Source organism: Castor canadensis, chromosome 10 (assembly GCF_047511655.1).
Source record: "Castor canadensis chromosome 10, mCasCan1.hap1v2, whole genome shotgun sequence".
NCBI lineage: Eukaryota > Metazoa > Chordata > Mammalia > Rodentia > Castoridae > Castor > Castor canadensis.
Window position 1 is genome coordinate 131,971,229 of NC_133395.1, and position 7,850 is coordinate 131,979,078.

Genomic DNA, 7,850 nt, shown 5'->3' on the forward strand with positions numbered 1-7,850 from the left:
ATATATAGAATAAACATATATATCACATTTATTCATATATATATATATTATATATATATAGAGACACACACACACACACACACACACACACACTATGGAGTATTACTCAAACATAATAAAGAATGGAATTATGTCATTTACAGGAAAATGGATGGACCTGGAGATCATGATGTTAAATGAAATAAACCAGATTGAGAAAGACAAATAGTGCATGTCTTCTGAACGACATGAATATGAAATGCAGAGTATCTGGGGTGGGGGGAAAACCAGTGGAAGGGGTGAGGGCAAAAAGAGAGGTAGATGAATGTGGTTGATGGAATTTAGATGCATGCATGAAAATAAGATAATGAATTCCATTAAAAATTGTTTTAAAGGGAAGAGGGATAGAAGAAAGACCAATGAGGTGAATTTGATGGGGGTGAATTTGATCAAAGTACATTACATGTGTGAAAATATCACAATGAAACCCCTCTGTACAATTAATTAATACTAAATTTAAAAATGGTATGGCATTTACAAAAACCACTATCTGAGGAACCCAAGACATTGGAAATTATGACAAACCAGTTTCACTGTATTAGAAACAAATAGCCTGACTACACGAAAGTGATAGGAGGAAAAAGGAACTGAGTATGCATGTTTTGAAAGCAGTGTTTATACTATGTACTTTAAGGCTAACTATAAAATGAAATGAACTGTTCAAAAACACTGTACTGTGGCTGGTAAATTTGTTCTTCCCAAGACTATGACTTAAGAATTGTAAAACAAATTTATGTGTATATCGGGATAGCAAATAAATATATACAGAATCAATAAGAGCCAGGCTTCTCACTGTTAGAAAAAGTAGTTATAAACAAGTAAAAGGAGGGTATTAGGCTAAAGTCTTTGCTGCTGGGTTAGAACTGAAGGTTTCAGTGTGAACTCACATTTATTTTATCTACAAATGGACTCAGAAGTCAGTATAATTACGTGTGTACATGCATTGCTTAACTGTCTTCATAGAGAGCTTAGAAGCGGTGAGAACCTGGTTATGCAACTGGCAATGGCCAGATCATGCATGTAAAATAAACCTCACAGTCTGCATCAACCAGCGTAGGAAACCAACCTGTTATCTGCAGTAATACCCAGGGAGCCAGGCTACTGCATGTACAACAGACTTACGGGAAGTCAGACTGATGTCCCTTGCAAACAGTCCAGAAAGTCATACCATCAGTCCCCACAGGCCAAAACTTGACTAATTGGCAGCTTTTTAAATGTGTATCCCCATTTCAAATTTAGAACCAACCAGGAAGACACAAATATCCAACCTTAATCAATTATATAGGGTACACTGCTTCTAGCAAGCCCATTTACAACTTCCCCCATACCAACAGCCTCCAGTCAGAGGGACACCTGAAGAATTTCCTTTCTTCTGCTTTAAAGCATTCCCCTTCCAGCCCAGACTATCCTCAAATTCATGATTCTCATGCCTTTGCCTCTTGAGTGTTTGGATTATAGGCGTGCACCACCACTCCCAGCTTAGATCTTCGTTTCTAAATATAATCTCCTGATAAGAGGAACCAGGGATCACTGCAGAAATGGTTGTTATCAAGGATTGAGCAGGACAAATAGATATAAGTGAGCTTTGTGTATCTTCTGGCACCAGAAAATAAGGATGTGCCAAAGGAAAAGAAAGAGGAGCAGAGAGGAAGGAGTTGGAGGGGAAGAGTAACAAGGCAAAAGTGCATAACTACCAACTGGAAAACTTTCCCATGCTCAAAAGTGGAGAAATATGAGTAACCAATTAAATATTGTACCGCATTTTAGCCCCCAGAATAAAATGACTATTCACTAATCCTTTCTGATATAAAAAAAATGCTTGGTTTAATAAATAAGGTGGCAAAAAAGGCAATTCTTATATAAGAATCCCAATTAGTACACAAAAGAAATGTAGAAAATAAAAAGTTACCATTAGATCCCAGTAGTAATAATTGCTGCATGTAAAGTCTACTGGTGAATGGTAAAATTAGTGGGCAAAATTTATAATCTAACAACATCATCCTCAATTTATTTATGAATCACTGTGGTAGTTTTAACAGATGCCCACGCATTCTTTGAAATTCCTCCCTCCAAGTGTTATAGTCTAATTCCTGTCCTGTAATTCCTTTTCCATCAAGTATGGGCTGAACTTAAATGACTTCATTATAAAACAATAGAGTATAGAAAAGGATAAATGACAACTGTTCGATTGAAAACCCTGGCAGAAGCCATCTTAACCAAGTAATCATGCTTAACATTAGCAGTGATAAGGAAGGTTGACATTTTGTGTCCTCTGATGTAATGCCGTTAGAAAGGAAGAGTTTCCCAAAGTTTTATAACTTAGCTTAATCATGAAAATGTATCAGACAAGCCCAATTTAAGACAAATTTTATATAGTATCTAACTCCTAATATCCTTTTAGAGTGCCAAACTGATGGGAAACAGGGAGACTAAGCAGAGCTAACAGACGGAAAGAGACAAAGAGATACTATAACCAAATTTATCTCATTCACCAACTAAGATAAACTCCTAGAACAGACCAAAAAAAAAAAAGTTAGTGTAACAAACAGGGAAATTCAGATAAAGTCTGAGTTTAGTTAATAGAATTGTACCCATTATGAAGAACTTCACCTCTTCACTAAATGGATGTTACCCAGAAGCTTTTTGGTTTGAGATCATTCCAGAATGGTAACACTCTATGCAACCATTCTTAACTGAAGTATCAGTGTTTTATGTGTTTTATATGAAGTTATCAACAGATATAAAGCATGCCACTGAAAATGTGTGTTTTAATTTGGACAAATGTTTATATATTTTACATAAAGCTGTCTGTATGCAGAAAAAAAGTGTGTTTTAAAAATACATATATTGAAAGGATTATCAACCACAGTATATGTAATATTTTGAGAAGATGTTATCACAACAGTAAAAAAGAAAATAATTCTTCCAACAAATATGACAATACTTCAAAACTGATAATGTGCATTTGCATGTACATTAAGATATAGCTGACCAGTATGTTATCTAACAAGCTTTATTTTTGCATTTTCATTGATTGTGAAACCTAGGTTCCCACTATTTCTCCCATTGCTTTCCTTCCTTCAGATACATTTTCATAATTATTTCCCTGTCATTCATATTTAAGCCCTCTTCTCTGAAGTTTTTCAAAATTACTGCGACCGTTGTTTCTTGTTGAGCATCTATACCTCATCTTTTTCCCTTAGTATGGATGCCTTAATGGTAAGTATTAGACTTAAGCATGTTCCCCAAACCACCTAGCACAGTGCTGAACCAAAGTAGGCACTTAATGAATGACTGATTGTTTAATTAAACCAAATGTTTGTAGAACAAGGATAATCCATTTTTTGATTCTTCAAGGCAACATAGAAATTATTGATTATCAGAGGCTGCTGTTATTGTAGCCCATTTATTCCAGGTAAAATATTAAATCTTCAAGTCCAAAAAAATCAAGCTGGATTAATGTTCATCCCTGTCTTTCATGTCAGGAGTGATTTCAGCCAGCTGCAGTGTGGTGATGTTTGATCTACTTTCTGTTTTTCGAATGAGATTAAGACCGAAGTTCTGTAGACAGCACAGCATTTTTTTCCTTTCTTATAGCCAAAAAAATGTGTACTATCTACCTACTTACCTAAATAAACACACATAAAACCTCTCTGGTTGAAAGGCCATTAACTTGAGAATCTTTATTTAAAAAAAAAAACACTTCTATTACCTATGGGAAAATTCTCAATGTGGTGTATTTTTAGAGAAAATTTGACAAAACAGTTATGAGTTGAAAGTTGAAATAAATAGAATTTTTGAAAGCCTCTGGAAACAGAAAGTGGGAATGAAAGTTTAAGCTGAAAAAAAGAGAAATGGCAACTACACGAAATCAATACTATACTCAGTAGTCTTTCTTTTTTAAAAATCATATAATCTTGAATTATTGTCTACTTTTCCTCAAATGATTATAAACCCTGAAATTCTTTAAACAGGGGAATATGTCCTAGCATATTATAATTGAGAGCAATGGTATGTTTGAGAATTTCAGTAAACATCTAGTCTTGATTTTGAGGTATCAACATGTTTTTATTTGAGTTGAATCATTAAAGGCTGTATAAAGGTCAGATTCCCACTTCAGATGAAAACATTGCGGTAGGATGTAAACCCTTATAATGAGCTCACTCTAACTTTAATTAAAAACTGACATAGAAATGTTACAAGATAAATAAATATTATTTGTTTGACAACATATGGCAAACACAATCTATGTGTTCTTTTCTTTCCTTAGCATTTTTAACATCCATATTGTAGTCACAAGGTAATGGTAACCTTAGAGACAATAAAAATAAAGGTTGCCCTTTTCAAATATTTGTATTTCTCCTAGACAGACAAATGCTGCAGAAATGTGCAAAATAAAGGAGGAAAACAAAGATGTTCTTTTATACTTCTTGTGATATTTTAGCTTATGTAAAATTTTTTACAATTCCAAATTCTATGACTCATTGACTTCATTAATTCCTACAAAGGAATTAATTTAGCTGTTACTACTGCAAGCTCTTACCAGCATATTTGCAAGAGAACACTATTTTTTTAAAACAAGGGCTAGGCACTAACCATGTCCCAGATGAAGGATTCATCTGTATCTTTTCAGGGTGAATTAATGTGGGACAATATTTTTTGCTATGTTTTCATAGAATCCCAAAGTTTTAAAGCAATTCTTTTTAATGCAGAAGCTGAAGAGCTCCTAGTTGAAATTTATGTTTTTTTTTCTTCTCAGCCCAAGGTTGAATAGAAAAAAAATCACCAAACAGATATGTGGCACACATATACATTAATTAAACTTTTCATAGAGATACATGAAATATTTAAAATTTTTCCTAGCAATTTTATAACAGTGTATTTTCAAGTTCTATATCATTAACCAGTGATTCAATTCTGTCAGTTTGCTTCACCTGTTTGACAAAGGGCAAATAACCTTTACAATACCCGGGTTACTTTACAAAAATTATAGATGACTTTACTCTTCTATGGGTCTGTTTCCATTCACTCACTTACTCGTTCTCACATATATTCAAAAAGTATCTATGGGTAACCAAACAGATGTGAGCTTCTATGCTATCCACTGTTCTCATGGACCTCTTAATGCTAAGAATTTAGAAGACAAATTGGCTATTTTTTTCTTTTTGGTGGTACTGGAATTGAATTCAATGTGTCATGTTTGCTAAGTAGCATTGTACCACTTGAGCCATTCCACCAGCCCAAGAAATTGGATACTAATCGAATTTTCAAGCAAATAAATGTATAATTACAACTATGATAAGTTCTATGACTAGAGTGATATGGTACTAAAAGTTGTATGTTGGGGTAAGAGAGGGTTTCCTTGAGGACATAATATTTAAGCTGAACTGTGAAAGATACAGGGAGTAAACCAAATTAGAATGGGAAGTTAGGCAATATACCAGAGAAAAATGTAGTATGCATGCATTCATTTATTCATATGTTCAAGAAAGCTTATGGATGTCTACCAAATTACAGATGCTGATTGAGGTACTAAGAAAATGACTACAGTGAGAGGTATGAAAAAAACCCAATGTAGCTTTTTTTTTTTTTTTAAGCAGCTGATAGAAGGTCAGTAGCACTGGAGCATGGGGCTGGGGAGAGGGAGTAATGGAAACTAATGGAAAGAATACACATGATCTTGTAGGCATTGTTTTCAAGTTGTAAAGCCATTGAAAGAGTCTAAGTAGGGGTTGGGGTGTCAGGGAAAGTTGTGACAAGTGATAATCACAACATTTTTAAAAAATGACCTTGAGTACCTATTTGGAAAAGGTTTTCACAGGCAGATTTAAAGCTCTTCCAGGATTCATTGCTCTTTGAGGATCCACTGTTTTATTTCCCTGGCTTGTCATTAAAATTCACTTTATAATACTTGATTCTTGGTAACATGCCATCAACCCTCCTTTACAACACATCTCAGGTGGTTCATTTAGATTAATAGAGTAATCATATAGGATTGGAAAGTGGATGATAAAGTTTGGTTAAAAATGTGCATACGTGTGTGCATACATGGAATATATTTCCCATGATGAAAAAAACATGTTTTTTCCTTTAAATTACCTCTTGTCCTCTTTCTGCACAGGATTTGAGTTGAATGAAAATCTGTTTCCTATCTTGATTACAATAGTATATGTTTATTCCTTTAACATGTTTTAAATGGGTTTTCCCATTTGCATTCATTCAGGTTTGTTTTTTATCATGACAAGTTGATGGTAGCATTATTTTGCTGTGAAAATGGCTATGATAATGTGTGCTTGTTAAAACAACAAGGAATTATTATTAAGAAGCTATGCATGTACTCTGCTAGGTGCTTATGTGGGTCTCACAGCTTTTTATCAGATGGAGCATTTATCTTGTGAAGATTCAGCTAGCTGCACACACACATCGAGAATCCAGTATTTTTCCATGAACAGCATTTTTTCCTTCTGCCTTTAAAATAGTTCCCTCTGCCTCAAACAGTTGTGTAGACACTGGGGTAGATTCTTTTGTCAAAGAATCAATCATGTTACTGTGTCATTTTCTCTGAATAAAGCTGACTTCTGTAGTACAAATGTGGGCTCACCAGCATGTTGTTCAAGACTATATATAATGCTTTCAGCCAGTCTCTTGAAGAATGGAGAAATGGAGCTAAAGGAGAAGTACCAATTATTATTATGGAAGTAAAGCTTTATAACACACTCTTCTGTTAAAGAAACAAGGATTTTTCCAGGCCCAGTGGCATTTCTAGAAGGGTATCTAGATGCATGAGAGGAGAGGCAGGGTAATGCAGGAATGAAGTGTTCAGTGTATAGAGGCAGACATGATGAGTTCAAATCCTGTCTCCATTTTTTATCTCCTGCATGACATTGGCCAGGGATCTTACTAGCTGTGTTTCAGTTGTCTGCACTGTGAAATGGGTATAATTGTAGTGTTCACTTCATGGATTTCTTGGGACAATAAGTGGCATAGAGAAACACATGTGGCATATAGTAAGGGCTAAAAAATTAATAGTAGTTACAACACATAAATTTAGTTAACTGTATGGTTAAAAATGGTCAAAGGATTAGTTCTCTCATCCTCAAACCTTGTGAAAAACATTGTTTCCGTCTCAACTGTGTGCCTGTAATTCTTTGACTGACAGCATAAAGGAAGAAAACAGATAAAGGGAAAGATTGACTTATGAAATTCAAATAGGTGGCATTTCAAAGCACTGTTTAGTTCTTCATCACTGAGAAACAGCTTATTTTTGCATATTTAAAAGATGAAAAAATGCATACATATTAATTTTAAATTAGGCTTTCTAATGGAAGGTAGAAGTTTTCAAGTGATTTCTAGTGGTGGGAAAATGAAGAATTCACACTCAACTGAACTCTTAGTGTTTCAGGCAAGAATAAATTAATTATAGCAACTGAAGGTAAACTCAAAGCTCTTCACATTTTGAAAACGAGATTAAGGATATACATGGGTGTACTTATGTATCCCCAATTATGGAGGGCTTGAACATTGTGGAGGTTGATGTTGTACTTGGTCATAATGGATGAATATGCTCAGCTTGGAGATCTCTTTCCTATCTAGCTATGTAAATCCAGCCAAACCATTGTGGTTTATCTTAAGCATTATTTCATCTAGGAAGCTTTCCAAGCATTCTGACACTAATCATGGTGGTAATAATGCTTTGACAGTTCTTATATGACTGACAATACCATTATTTTGACTATTGCCTATTCAAATGGCTGTCATCACCATCATCCTCATCTTCATCAATAATATTTGTGGAATGCTCAGTGTGAGCC